The sequence below is a fragment of the Diuraphis noxia genome, unplaced genomic scaffold, assembly GCF_037042655.1.
Source record: "Diuraphis noxia isolate RWA-SAM2 unplaced genomic scaffold, SU_Dnox_SAM2 contig0004, whole genome shotgun sequence".
In the NCBI taxonomy this organism is placed as follows: domain Eukaryota; kingdom Metazoa; phylum Arthropoda; class Insecta; order Hemiptera; family Aphididae; genus Diuraphis; species Diuraphis noxia.
In genome coordinates this window covers 52,582,827-52,599,679 of record NW_028301714.1, presented here as the reverse complement: position 1 = coordinate 52,599,679, position 16,853 = coordinate 52,582,827, and the positions used below count along the sequence as shown (strand labels likewise).

At 27.3% G+C, this 16,853-nt stretch overlaps 1 protein-coding gene across 1 annotated transcript in view; it reads left to right on the top strand.

The window, feature by feature from the left end:
• LOC149056185 (uncharacterized) overlaps positions 1 to 16,853 on the top strand; it is a 20,294-nt gene extending 3,441 nt beyond the window's left edge. Inside the window, exons 2-4 of the mRNA XM_089225653.1 lie at positions 1,298 to 1,346; positions 16,280 to 16,371; positions 16,491 to 16,853. The gene's annotated coding sequence lies outside the window, so the exon portion shown is untranslated. The remainder of the gene's footprint in view (positions 1 to 1,297; positions 1,347 to 16,279; positions 16,372 to 16,490) is intronic.

Here is a 16,853-nt window from a genome sequence, read left to right as displayed (position 1 = left end):
TCCGATGACACACTAACCTAGTTATTGGACAAACCATATACATATTATTCTTTATATGTGTGTAGGCCTATTTTAATTTTGTCGCTAAATCAGCGAAATATTTCTATGTATTCTAATAACGCTACGTCAGTTTTTAATGAAAACCTTCAATGTGTTACTATTCAAATTATATATTGCGGGTGTTCTATTTTTGCAAAATATAATATATATTTTATTTAATATAATCTATTATTAACACACCATACAATTATATAGTTTTCCAATTAAATAAGAGTTCTACAGTTTCCTGTAGGATTTTATGAAAATCGATTTTTTGATAATATGTTGTTATATTTGTTTAATGAAATTAAATATAACTGAATATAAGTATTTAATCAACTAAAAATATGGTAATATTCATTAATTTATATTATTTAAGTTTAACGAGTTTTCATTTCAAAAAATGTACCGATATCCTGATAAAGTGAAGGCACTCTACAATATAAATGCTATCGAATTTCTAACCTTTACAGTTGATGTCAAAACTCAAATAAAAAAGAAAACCAATAGATTATATAATAATAACCTACTCGTGTAGCTAGCGTCAAGATATGCAATCACAGCTGACGAGGCTAATAACTATATATAGCTGGATCTTAGTTTCTGAAGTTACTTGTTTTTTTTTTTTTTAAGTTTTGAGCAAATCATTTATAAAAGTTATATTGTTTTGATATATTTAAACCACGAAACGCAAGTCAAATAAGCTATATTACCTATACAGTCAGTAGATGGGAATAAGTTTAAACATTATGTTGCTTTTTGAATTCAGCTATAGCTTAGCCATTTACAAATTTCTTTATATCAGTCCCTATATATATACTGCTATTACTTCCTTTTAAAATACTAAATATTACTTATTTTTTAGTGTAGGTACACATATTATAGTATACCAATATTAAGTATAACAATATATTATATAATAATATAGAAGTAGGACATCCTTACACTATGTTCTAAGTGGGGTGAACCCATTTTAACTAAGAAAATTTAATTTATTGTAATCTTAAACAATAATTTACACAAAACGTATTCATTTTTACATTTAAAAAATGTTCCAAGGTCAGGGAAAAGACAATTACCACCCCCTCCATGAGGACGTGCTTGCGGTAGAGTACCTACCACATGAGGTCTGTATACGGTTTTGCAAACCATGTTTTAATCGTAGGTTTTTTTTGCCACACACTATTCGAAATAATTATTATTTTGCTTGGGGCATCAAATTACAATTTTTTTGACTATAACGTCTCATTTTTTCTAGATGCTGTGCTACAGAAGTCATACATAATAATGATTCATCATCCATTTATGTAAGTTACCTCTTATAATAGGTATAAGTATATAGGTATATTTTGTCTTTAGTGAAAACATCAATGATTGTTGTGCGTACACGGGCTGCTGCAACAGCAACTCTGTACTTATAATTATATTATTATAAGCCACATTAAGTAAGGCGTACTTTTAATAACAATTTGTTGTAGGCAAGGGGGTGGTGCATTGGCACCAAGTGGATCAAGTTCCATGCTCCGCTTATATTTTGTTTTGCTCCACAAATGCCTCACCTGTAAAATATATTGACGAATTTAAATTAAAGTAAATTGCTTAAAACATTTTCATTTTTCTACAAATCATGGTATACGATGAAACCAATATATGATGCCATTATAAAGTGTCTAGAATGTCCACTATGATTTGTATTTCGTCGTAAGAGAAAATATGATCATAAGTATAAAAATTAAGCGGAACGTTAACAATATTGAATATCGTATCCTCCTCTCCCCTATTGCCATAAAAAAAATATTGCCACCTTGTAGAGTCGGCACCACTGTGGACGTATAATGTTGAAAACTATAGTAAAAAATAGTTGGGTACCTAGACTATACCTGTTGCAGCCTGCAGGTTACAACTATAGTCACGTTTGACTAAGTAGTAGGTATTACGGAATAAATTGAACCGTCCTATATCTACAGCCAGTAACCAGGCCTATATCTGGTCAAACGTTTTTGATAATACCTATCTGGAAAAGTCTATTTTTCGATATAATCGTGGATATCGACATTTCACGGCGGCATCACGCGTATCAAATGAAATATAGAACTATTTATGTGTTGTAAGAAAATTAAAAAGTTATTGCCACGGTGCAACTAAGGTAGTGATTGGGGGTGCTTAAGCACCCTCATGTTTGAGTCGTTTAATTTCAAATAACTATAGTTAAAATTATTAAATTATGTAATATTATTTTTTTTTCATTATATTATCATATTGTATTATAATATCTTAAATTACAAATTTCAATTTATAGTAATTTTAGTAATTGTTTTGATAGATTTGTTTCATAATTTGGAGTTATATAAGATATACTCAGTAAAGTAATGTAATCCAAAACGTCTAAATTAGGGAAGATCGAAATAATTATTAAAAGTCATTGAGTCATAATTTCAAAATATGAGAAGAGATAAGACATTTTCAGAATAAATTATTGCTAAAAACCATACAATATTTTGTGAAATGTATACATATTATTGAACGTTTCCTATCCTGCAGGTTCTATAATACTATAACGACTATAATATTTAAAGCCAACTATTTAAGAATACAATTTTTTAAAGTATCAACACAAAAAAAGTCGTGGATGTCGCTCTGCTGTACAATAGGTTACAAGTGGGTTACTGTAATGGATGGAATTAAATTTGAATCTAATGATATTATATCATTGTATACGAAAAACGATTCTGAGCGAAGACTAAACCGTCTTAGTCTTAGTCTCTGTCTATAGATTATTAAAAATTTTCAAACTTTAGATTTAAAAAGAAAATTTTTTATGAATTTCTAGTTTGAAATAATTTGCAAATTTTCGTGATTTTCGTAATTTTTACATATGTTGTCAAAATTCAAACTTTGAATGCTTGTAAAAAAAATTGTAAGTACGCATTTATTTTATTTTTCAATTGCTATTGTAAAAATATGATAGGAGCTATGTATTAAATTTTCAAATCTTAGATATAAAAGGAACATTTTTTATGAATTTCTAGCATAAAATAATTTATGAATTTTCATGATTTTTACGTATGTTGTGAAAATTCAAACTTTGAATCCTTGTAAAAAAAAAATTGTGACCATGAATTTAATTTATTTTTCAACTGTTATTGTTAAAATGTGTTAGAAGCCTTTTATTAAATTTTCAAGCTTTTCTACCGAACAAATAAATATTTATCGATATTTATAGAAAAAAAAACTAAAAAAGTTGAAAAATTTAATGTCAGTAAACAGTTCAAAACAAATCTAAATATTTTGAAAATGTTATTAAATATAGAAAATATCTATATAAACATTCAGTGAAAATTTCAAGTATCTGCGGTCATTTGTTTTAGACTTTTAGAGTTACACCAAAATAAGAAAATCACTAAATGTGAAATCCAGTGGAAATCCAATTTTGTAAAAATTTAAATTTCAAATGCTCATAAAAATTTAATTTGAATTTCCGGTGGACTTTTTATTTGTGATAAAGATTGACAAACTTATAAGGAATCTTGAATTAAATTTTCAAATCTTGGAATTAAAAAGAAAAACTTTTATGGATTTCTATCTAAGATAATTTTAACGTTGCCGTAATTTTTACGTATTTAGTCAAAATTTGAACTTTAAATGCTTATAAAAAAAATCGTGCATACGTATTTTTAAAATTTTTTAACTGCTATTGTTAAAATGTGTTAGAAGCCTTGTATTAAATTTTCAAGCTTTTCTACCGAACAAATAAATTTTTATCGATATTTATAGAAAAAAAAACTAAAAAAGTTGAAAAATTAAAATGTCAGTAAACCGCTCAAAACAAATCTAAATGTTTTGAAAATTTTATCAAATATAGAAAATGCCTATATAAACGTTCAGTCAAAATTTCAAGTATCTGCGATCGTTTGTTTTAAAGTTACACCAAAATAAGGAAATCGCTAAAAGTGAAAATCCAATGTTGTAAAAATTTAAATTTCAAATGCTCATAAAAATTTAATTTGAATTTCCGGTGGACTTTTTATTTATGATAAAGATTGAAAAACTTGTAAGGAATCTTGTATTAAATTTTCAAATCTTAGATATAAAAGGAAAATTTTTTATGAATTTCTAGCTTAAAATAATTTGTGAATTTTCGTGATTTTTACGTATTTTGTCAAAATTCAAACTTTGAATTTGAAAATTTGTAAATTGAAAAGAATTGTGACTATGAATTTATTTTATTTTTCAACTGCTATTGTAACAATATGTTAAGAGCCTTGTATTAAATTTTCAAGCTTTTCTGCCTAACAAATAAATTTTTATCAATATTAATTTAAAAAAAAAGCAAAAATGATCGAAAATTTCAAATGACTATGAATAGTTCAACTTAAGTTGAAAATTTTTGAAAATTGCATGGTGGATATAATATACTTATATAAACATTCGGTGAAAATTGCATGTGTCTTTTTTTTTTAAATTACATCAAAAACCAAAAACGATTTTGTCGAAAAATGAGTGTGCGTAAAATTTCCCGTTTTTCCCTTAATTTTTAGTTTGTTTTTCTCGATTATGTCGATAAGTATTTATAATTTTTTACTTTTGACCCCCCAAACTAGATTCACTTTCTGATCGAACGAGGTACTGAAGACAAAAATCGAAGCACTTTTACTGACCCAAAACGTGATGACAGACACATAATCTATAGCGACCCGTGCAAGATTTGAATTCTGGTCGTACAACTGTATTATAGTAGTGCTGTGTAATAAACGCATTTCCGCATTTTATCAAACAACAATACACAAGTAGGTATAATATAATAAATTATGAGTAGGACATTAGGTATGCGTAAGTATACTAGATATACTTTAAGAAGACTTCATTAACTGTGAATAATGAAACATAGCAAAAACAAGTTGACGTAGATCTGTCATAAATTATTGGAATTATTTAGATAAAACACTTATTAAATAAAGTAAAGCAAACAATATAGTCAAGGCCTCAAGGGCATCTTCTATAGTTCTAGCATTTTTTTTTTAATATGTGTGTATTAATTTTAAAAAATTCAGACAGGTATTGTGATGTATCATGTTCACAAACATGCTCAACTTATTTTTATTATATTCCTATAGGTGAAATATATGTTAAAAGATTGAATTTCGGAAATATTCAAAAAATATTAAAATTTATCAAAAAAATTAGATAGGTATATAATGAACCTGTTTTTGCAGAACGCATAATGAGTTATTCATTCAGTATTTCAAATAAACACATACAATATTATACTTTACATACTCATAACTCATTTAAAAATTAAAATATCGTAAGAAACCAACGAGAGAACACAGATAATGTTTTTACCTAAAAATTTGATAGTGGTCAATTCACTCTAATATCAAAATATAACGAAAATATGCTACGTAATACGTGTTTAAGACGGAGACAATCCCACTGCTTAGGCGATATTTTTACAACGTTAATTTGGAACTTGTAATGTTACATTTAATGATACATATACATTCGTGTAATTGCAATGTGTATGGAACTGATTATGTCTTGAGAAAGTAACTTTAATTCTAATATAAATAAAATGATTTATTCTAACGTTATATGAACGTTAAAAGTATCATTCCATACATGTTGCCAGTAGCTTCCCAACCACATTAAAAGGAACACTTACACTCCATGTACGTTATGTAATATTTTGAATATTCAATAAATACCTATTATCAAATAGCATTTGAAAAAAATTACATATAATATTTTATATATGTTATCAATTAATATTGTATAACGATTTCGTATCGTAATGAATAATAAGTTTTTGGTTCGGTATCACAACTGTTATTTCAGAACAATAATATAAATAAAATATTATAGCGGAACTTCTGTATAGCGATCACTTCAGTTTTAAATTTTTTTTTTTTAATACGCCTCAACTACCGGAATTATTGTCAATAACTTATTGACGTTGCAATAAAATGCATAATTATAGTTTATTTAAATTGTACAAAATAATAAGTTGTAAATAGGTGATTAATATGATACAATAAGAATTTAAGAGAAATATATTTAACATTTTATGTGATATTCTAAGTATTGATATTATATTTTATGAATAAGGTTGGTTTCTTTGAGAAATTCTAGAATTGATGATGTTCTCTCTTCGTTTGGTGTTAGTGTTTCACACAGATTGTTGAAGAGCATCCGTTTGTGTCTGGCGTCTTTTGTGAGAAGGCATTCAGTAAAATATGTTTTACAATGATCGCGGTGTTACATGAGCTGCATATTCCTTTTTATTCATTAAGTGCTCATGAGTGTATATAATGTGTGGCCAATTCGTAGTCTATCGATGATGATTATTGATGTCTGCGTGGGAGTGACATATCGTGCATCCAAGAGAAGGTGGATGATTTAATTTCTTTTAGTTTGTTATTTTACACTAATCTCCATTCTTGAAGACATATTTGATTAAGGTTAGCGTTTATTTGATGTTTTTATGTTTTATATCGAAATGGGTTGTACGTATAATATTCCAGAATTAGGTTTGTTCTTTGGTAGCTCTTTTGGCTATTTCATCTGCGATTTCATTACCTGGTATGCCAAAATACCTGTATAGTATTTCTCAATTTTAGATTATTGATTCCAAATATCTATTTATTGAAGTAATCGGGAACACCTAAATAATAGGGAAGTCAATAACATCAAGTCAAAATTAGTTTTGGACAAAATCGATTTCGTTATTTTGCTGTACTGAATTCAAAAATGAATAAGACAGAATAACTATAATAGAGACTTAACATGTTTTGCTATAAATATTTATGATATATATTAATATATTCTAGATATGAATTAATTTTCAAAACATTATATACTATTTTACTATGTACTATTAAAGACATTTGAAAATTTTGACTTTTCTTAATTCAAGTCAAAAATCGTAAAAATTATTAATTTTAAATCAGCGTTTGAAGTTCGAATTTTGCAAATTTATTTGTTTTCAATTTAATAACTTATGCTTTCAAATTTAATACACAAGAAAGTTCTACATAAACTGGTTTTACAGCGTTCCATAAATAATATCAAAATTACAAGGGTATACCTACGATTTTATATATTTTATATAATTATAAATTTCGTATAACATTAAGTATATTTTGTCTTGATATATGTATATGAATATTTTAAATATAAATAATATATTAATATGTATAATGTATATTATTATACTTATATATATATATATTAATATTTGTATGTATACCTACATATTAAATGGGTGTATTAAAAAAATCCCGTGTTCAAATATACTGTACTATGACGTATAGTATACCAAAAATACTAATAATAATGTAATTATTTATTGCCATATAATATAGTGTATCAGTATATGTAATATAATATATTATATTGTATCCATGTGATATGTCCTACATTGCTATTTTTTATACACAAAGAAATTTCTTAAAAATATTTTAACTAATTTTAATCTATTTATTCCAAGCACTTATTCACTGCACCATTAAACGGTACGTGACATGAACTTATTAGTTATGATAACAATAATATTGTAATAATTAATTATATATAATAGCCAATAGGTGTCTACTTTATTTTAGTAACATTAATTCAACATAGGCACCAAAATTTTTTATTTTTATAAATAAATGTATTTACAATCTGTAATATAATAAAACAATAAGTAAATTTGAGTTTTTTATTTTACAAGGTTTGGAGGGTTGAGTGGAGGGTGCGTCCGTTGACACTACTTTAAAAGGCACCAAACTTCTAATAGAAAAATAAATTACTAATGTAAATGAATCGTAAAATATTCTCATAAATATTGAGGCTGACACAGTCTCCGTTAAAAATCGTTTATATTATGTAATGACTTATAATTTAAACATTGAATTCAAATTTAGCATACCCATTACTGTGACCTAAAAGTTAGTCCACAATACGACTAGTGGCGTATTTAAGGAGGACTCGAGAGAGATTATAGATGCCCTTTGATCTCTTATTTGTTACCATTATTATTTATCTATCTTATAACATAGATGATATAAGGGAACTACCCCCTCTCATTAGGAAATGCCAACGTGTTCCCTCCTTGAACAAATCCTGTATCCTAACTCGAAACTTACCTACTATTCTAAAGCAAATAGACTTTTTTGTTTTTTGAATACCTATTAAACAAAGTCTATAAGAATTTAGCTTCACAAATATATAACTGTTATAGATTTAGCTTCTAGCTTTATTATATTTCTGTTGCTTACTAATATTATTTTAGGTATATCATATTCATAAATACATTAGTATATAAAGTCATATAATTTTTTAAATAGTAAAAAGCAAAAACTAAGGCACTATAATATGTCATAGTATATAATATATATATAAATAATTATTTTAGTTAATATAATATCCGTCTATCCATCAATATAAACTATAGTCGATATTTTGTAGATAGATAAGAAATAATTCGCACCTACTGGCTACTTATTAATAAAGTAAATTAATCATTAAAATATAATAATATAAATTGGTGAATTTGGCAACGTCGTAATGCAATTTAATATTCATTAAGTTTACACAATAGCAATAGCATCTAACATTCAGCTTATTTGCGGTATATGCAATAACTTGGACAAAACTAGACATTTTTTATAAGAAAGCAGTTTGTAATGAGAGCAGTAGGAGTAGGGGTTGAAGTGGTTGAACTACAGTTTATAAAATGATCTCACATAATTTATGAGAAAAACTATGTTTAATTTAGTTATCGATGTACCATATGTATGTTTAGTATGTTTTACAACAGCAGCCTGCTGTCTATACTCATATACTTTTAGAAACTGTTTAAGTATGAAGTACGAGTGTACCTGCTGCTAATACTTATTAAATAAATACGTAAATTAGTGATTTTTAATATTTAACAAATTAAGTAGTTATACAAGGTTGTAACTTGTAATCACATTGATTTTTTAACATGGTAAAAATAGTGGTCATTAAACATTGTTGGTTGTATGGTAAAACTTTTACCTAATAAAATTTTTTAAAATTATTACTTTATTTATAAACGTATATTATTTAGAATATTTTTATTAAATTATTGAATCTACCTATGTTTTTATTTTTGATATTTCATCAAATATTTCGTTTGTAATCAAATAAATATGTTTTATCTTTTTTTTTACCGGACTTTAGTTCGCCGGACTTTATGGTAATAGAATGCCGTTTGTTTTTACTGTAGTACTGTTTTTCGGTTTATCCACGTTCATATTCGCACACCTATTAATAATAATAATAATAATTATTATTATTATTATTACTCTCATATTGTTATTATATGGGTAATTAATACTTATATATATAAATTACTCCCTTGGTAATAATATCAGTACCTATAGGTACCTACTACCTATTTGTTTAGTCTTATGGTTGTTAAAATAATTAAATTGAAATTTAGCGTTTTCAATGATAAACTCTATTTATGCCTTGTAAATTTGCAACTTTGCGTAAACTTGTTATATTACAAGTATATACAACTATTACATATTTAAGAACAGTTCAGGGTTTCATAAGTTTCAAGCTGACGACTATTTACTATTTAGTGTGTAATATCGTGTTATTATTTTATGTTCATGCAAACAGTGGACCACATGCTCTGCTAAGTACCTACGTCACATACTCACATACGCGTATAAAACAAATGTGCATACATACATTTGTCATGACACATTTCTAGTAATAATAATCGACTCAATGTCGAATGTCATTACCTATATAATTTTTGGTTATAGAATAGGTATGAAATGAGAATAATTTCTCTTCGATCACTAGATAATATATAATATGATACCTATAATTTATAGGTCCATATGACCATATATGTATGCATGTTTAAATATTGTTTAATACAAGTAGAGATTCAAAAAAATGCATTGAACGTATGGATTGTTTAATTTTTATTGCGAATAAACCTAGCACGATAAGGAGTGTCAAGGACTATCAAATTAGCTTTTAATATCAAGAAAATTCAAAGCCGATCGTTGAATTGGTCACTAAAATCATAAATAATATAATGTAATAATTGGTTTACAGAGAACCATAGTGCAGTTCTCTTTAAACTGGTTTTAAAAGAATAATATTCTTAAAAGTAAAAATTCAACGTAATCATTTTAAAATACCTGAAAAAAAAACAAACGCTCTAAAATTAGAATTTTAAGCAACATATTAAGTTTTTGAAAAAATTAATTTCATTATATTATTATACTTGATTCAAAAACGAGTTATTTGTAGATATTTTAAATTTTCGTAAAATATTTATATTAAGAGAACTCTACACCCGCATATGTTGTCTCCGTCTTACAACTTTACAAGTGCACAAGATAAGATACACAAAACAGTTACAATTTTAAAATACATATAACTCACTTTAAAATTAAAATATAATAAAAAGCCTACGAGTTGCCCTCGATAATAATGTTACCTTTAACTTTTGTAAGAGGTCAATTTACTCTAAATTTTGAACTAACGGAGCTAAACGTGATCTGCTAAGCATAAAATTTGCCATGTTACGAGTTTGTAAGACGAAGACAACATATTATGTCGGTGTAGCGTCCTCTTAACATTTTACGAACAATGGACATGGTAGGTATATTATCTTCAAAAATATATTATTATAATATTCATAACATACACATTGCAGTTACAAGTGATTTATTAATTTAACTATGAATAATCGACACCTATACTAGCTATATTACATTACTACCTATCTATGTTTATAAACTAATTGGACGACCACCCCGGATTTATTATTAATATTGCGCATTTCAATTTCAACGTACGCATCTTTTATATGGATTATTTATAATACATTAATATACCACCGACATTCGACAAGTTATGTGTACAACAGATCTTTCCTGGCTTATATTTAGATGTGTATTATATTTATATTTTAGTTATTTAATTTTTAATTTTTATCATGACGATATTTCTACAATTGTGTTAATATTATTTAGGTAACTAATTCATATACCCATTATGCGTGAAATGAAATTATTGGAAGCCAATACCATATTATAATAAACCGAAGTTTGTGAGTTAATTCATACGTGAAAATGTAGGTTAGTAATAAGATAATATATGTATTATGTATATTGTCGATCGACTGGTATCGATCCATGTGTAATACCGGGTTAATGTTACTTTTAAATTATAATTGTGGATAGGAATAAGAAAAATTGTATTTTATTTTGAATGTATAATAGGTACAAGTGTAGATTTCTACCCTATGATTTAGTTCTGTGCTTACTCTTAACTCCACTCCTGGTAAAATACTTCAATTGACTACATCTTATCTTAAGAAAATATTTATTTTAAAATAAAAATAATATGTATAACATTTAAATAACCGATTCGTTTCGAATGTAAATACATAAATACGCACAATCATATAACTATACAATATATATAATATATCACACTATTATACATATGTTATTATCGTAAGAGCTACGTCTTTGTATAATATTTATATCTTATTTTTGACTGAGTGGGTAAGTCATTTAATATATATACATATTATATTGTATTTATTGTGTTGTTACACTATACCACAGTCCCCAGATGTTTCAAATTTCAGAATGTTCGAAGCAATAATTTACAATATATACCGCACTTTAAAATTTTCATGTTTATTTAATAAATAATTTACTGACTAATGACTTAAAGAAATTTCCATATTAATTATGTGAATTATGTGTTTACATTATCCTTGAACAACTGCATATATAATGCTGAATAACGAAAATATTTGTTAATATAATGATTTATTTTACTATGGGTAGGTACTTAACAAAGGTTCAAGCTACACTCGGTTTACTCACAATGCATATTATTTTGTATAGTTACATTTAATAGCTAGGTAGGTATGGAATGTCGACATGGTGATATATAGACTTATTTCAATCGGTGCACACTCTTTATATGACCTACATGAGGACGCGCACAACATCCGTATTTGCACTATATATAGTATGGTTATCTCCATCTTACGATCCAGACTGTAGTTAACATATATATAAAATGTACGTTATGCAGTTTTTCGCTATGTCTGTGTTTAGGTGGAGCTGTATTTTTGAACAAACTAAACGTAAATGTCTGAACGTCAATGTGTAATTACTAATAGATAATGATTTAAATGTTATATTTAATGTTATACGTAAGTAGTGTCATACGCGGGGGTAGGTTTTTAGGGTTCTAACCCACCTGAAATTTCTTTCTTCTACAAAAAATCTTATTTACCACCATCATCAATACACAGAGTAAATTAATATTTAGTAATTTTCAATAGATATAAAATACACTTTTAAAAAGCAATGACATTGTATTAGTTATATCCATATAGTTTCAGTTTTTTTAAGCTGATTATAAGAACATTTTTAAATGTCTACCAGTCTACCAATGTAGAGATGTATGATCACCTGAAAAGACTATGTAGACGGCCTGATCAAATTCTCTAAACACATAAACTAAAATACTAAATTCGAGACTTATTCTATAATTTATTTTAACCATTTGCCTATATAAAACAATTTAGCAAAAAATTATTTAAATGAGGATTAACTACGAGTGTGAAGTGCGATTAATATTAGGTAAGACCGTATAAGATCCTATATAATCGTACTAAAATCTCGAGCACGTTATAGAATTTGTAAAACCACGGAGATGAAAAATAGGACGTCCGAGAATTTTTTCAAAAAGGTGTACAGTTATTGGGCCACTATTAAATTAATATGTCATATATTACAAATAACAAGAAAACGAACTTTAATTTGAAAAATTTTATTTTTAATGATAAAAAAATAAAGGGAAAAAGAATAAATTTAGTTAAAAAAAAATACACAAATTATACAGATTGTACGGTACATTCGGTACAATCTGTATAATCTGTACAATTTTTACCTATTATTATTTACTTATTAAAAAAAAAAAATGTTATTAATAATTATTATTATTTGACTAATTTTCTTGACCTTTTATATGATATTAAATTTGTAAAATCGGCAGCATATAGTATAATTTATAAATAAATGTTTTTCTTATGTATTAGAAAAAAAAAAAGTAATTAGTTGATAAACGTTATATATTTGTATATTTTTACCCAATATCTGGATAGTAAAATCTATAAACAAATATTCTATACGAAGCAGGTAGATAAAATTTGGTCCAATTACTGATGATCGTGATTTATATAGATTACAGCTTCAATAGTATTGCGCCATTTTTCTTTTTTTGACCCGGCTTATTACACCACGATGGCGCCCTAATCCCTTTTTATCTTTGTTAAATAACAACACAATTGCGCACCAAATGATATATGTATAACGCATAATATACATATAACATAAAATAAAGTTTACAATACATACTTTCTATAATTTTCATACACATGCACAGTGCATGATGCACTCAATGCTCAAACTATTAATTCACAAAATTCAATTTTTTTTATATCAAAATGAAAATTTGTTGAGCTTATGAAAGTTGTATATTTATATACCAGTCAATTTCAAACACAATTTTACAATGTGAGTTCATTTTGACTACCTATGTGACATGTGTATATAGGTACTATGTATAATAATATATGTAGGTACATGTGTGTATGAAAATTTTAGGAAGTATGTATTGTATACATTATTTTATATTTTTATGTAATGCATAAAATATACATATTATTTGATGCGTAATCGTGTTCTTTAGACAACAATATCATTGAGAAATGTTTCGATATTGTGAACAGAAAATGTTCATTTATTGTTCAAAAGAAAAATGTATATCAAAAAATCATCAACTTTTGATCTTACTCAATATAATCCTAATCCAAATTTAATCAATTCTTTATATATTATTATTATTATACTGTATAACCGTATACAGGAAAAAAATATATACATACATGCAGTGGCGTGCAGATAAGACACAAATGGGGCCTAGGCCCCACTTGAAAATAAGGTGGGTATGGGTTTTTTTTTTGTTTAATAAATATTGTGTTTTCATATAACTGTATAAAGGCCCTTAATAAAACATATATTATTTATAACTTTTAGCTTTGGGTGGGTGATGATGGTGGGTGTAAAAAAAATTAACTTTGTCCCACATGGAAAAAGGGATCTGCACGCCACTGATACATGATACATATATGCAGATATTTATGATCCGTTAATTTTATTTATAGATGGAGAATTGGTGATTTAGGACTTAGACACTTAGGTATCTGTTTTTAGTATTTTAAATATTATGAATGTAGTATTTTTAGTTGCACTATAATATTACGATGTTAAAATGATACATTCAACAATCTCACGGCGTCACTGAATCATGTTGTCGATCCTTGAAGTCGGGTCTACAAGTTGGAGTATGAACCAAAAGCTAAAAAATAAAATGGATTTACTCGTATCTCAGGTTGAAATATTAGTTGGAAAATGCCTATATCATCATTATAATACGGCTATATTATCGTTATACAAAAAAACAATTTTTTCGTAGTTGTCGTCTGTTAAGTGTTTTCCTCCATTTTATTTACAAAAATATGTTTTGCAACAAAACACATTGCAAAACTGTTGTTGTTGATATTTACGTTGATAGTATAGTGTTAAGGATGGTCGTTATATGCACCATACAACACGTATAGATATGCATCGTATGTGATATTGTGATCACTTTATTATTATTATTTACAACAGCCGTAACAACTATAGGCTGTTGGCTGCTGATTGTTTATTCATTTTCTTATTAAATTGTTGAAGCCCAAAGAAGCTCTTCAAAGTATAGGTACTCCTATACTATCCAAATTTAGCAATACATTTCCATATAATATTATGTAGTACTATGTGTGTTTCCGAATGTGAGAGTGATAATTAAGGTGGGCACGGATGCAACCAAGAACATACTCAAACATACTACATTTCACATAGTCTCTAATTAATGACATGGAAATCCGACTCGAGAGGCGGCGAAGGGACAATCGCCACAATTGATTTCCATGATCTTACAACTGTGTATGTATGCTGTATGTATGTCTATATTCATAAGTTTGTATGATTTGTAATGTATTCATCTTATACTACATATATAATAAGTAGGTATAAATATTCAATTATTTAGATGAATAATATATTAATATGAAAAAAAACATAAAAATTGTTATACCATGTTCTACAAATAAAGTAGCACTGAGTACGCCATCGGCACTGGTAGTGGTCTCTATGCATAAGCTTATTAGTTGGTTTAGATGGATCAGATAGGTACACTGGTACGAATTTAGTTATGAACTTATGAAGAACGACATCTACGAAATTCATTCGATTTTTAACGATTCTCGATAAACATTGTGTAGTCGGCGAACAGAGCTGTAGATAGGTAATAATACTAATAATATATGTGTAATATTATATAACATTATTTCATTAATAATATACTATAATTAATTATAATAATGATGATAAGTAATCACATTATGATTAAGACGAAGACTATGAAATATTTTATATTTGGTCAGTGCATAGTGCATATTCTAGACTATAACGGCAGCGGCATCTATCGTCACCTTTTTGAATATTTTTATATTTTAACATTTTTAACAAGAACCACTCATTATTATTACACATCTATGATTGTATGTTTGTATGTTTATTCAGTTTATTATGCATTTTTTTTATGTATTCAAGTCAACAAATAGCTCTATAAGCCACCACATACTTATCGATTTTAGATCTTGAATTCTTGTTGTCTCATACAGTTATACCGAAGCCGTTTGGGAATAAGGGTATTTATTTTTAGGATTTTGAGTCGTTAGGTATAATAGCCAATAGGTACTTCTGTTCCAGCTTGCATGCACATAATACCATCCACCTATGTAATATTCAATATTCTCCAATTCAAAAGTAATAAAACCATAACAATAATGAGCCTTTGAGGCGCGTATGTCCATCGCCAACTTTTAACAACTTCACGGATCCCACCTTTCTAAATCGATAATTTTTCAGTTTGATTAAAATGTTTTCATGTTAATACCTGTTGTGTTGTTTAGCATTTGTATTATTTTAACTAATATTATTTATTCTTAAGTTCGTAGTGTTCGTACTCTAAACTGTATTCATCATTAATATTAGTTTTGTCTTCATAGGATTTAGCCCATAAATTACTAATAATTTAAATAAATAAATATTGCATTGTATTTGTATAGGCATGAGCAGACACGAGTTCGATTAAAGTCCTCACGACCAGTCTCGGACACGTGCGATCGGCCCAATGAATAAGAAAATCGGTTAAATATCGGTGTGTAATATTATTATTATCTATGCGATTATCGTGAGTCGATTCTCGATTTGTGGAACACGTGACAAATGTGACATAATGCATAGTACATAATATAAGTGACATTCGTGTTTTTTCAGGCACTGCACCGGCAACATGTCAAGACCGTTGGCCGATCAAACATGAAATATTAAAATAATGATATTCGTGATGACGTCGTGTGGATGCACACCATGCTATCGCGACATGTCGTGGTCTTTTGGCGGCGATTTCGTTAATCACGTCATCGCGGCCACAGTATCGTTATAAGTAACCGCAGTCATGACAAACAGTAATTAATTATTTTTTTTATCATTATTCATATTTATTACAAATAGTAATCGCTATTCTTAAACATCGGCGGAAGTCCTGATGCATGGTTGCATGTCATCAGTGGACAGTGATGTAGTGATGTGTCATGTGTGTTCCGATATATTATAAAAATAATATGTCATATAAAATTA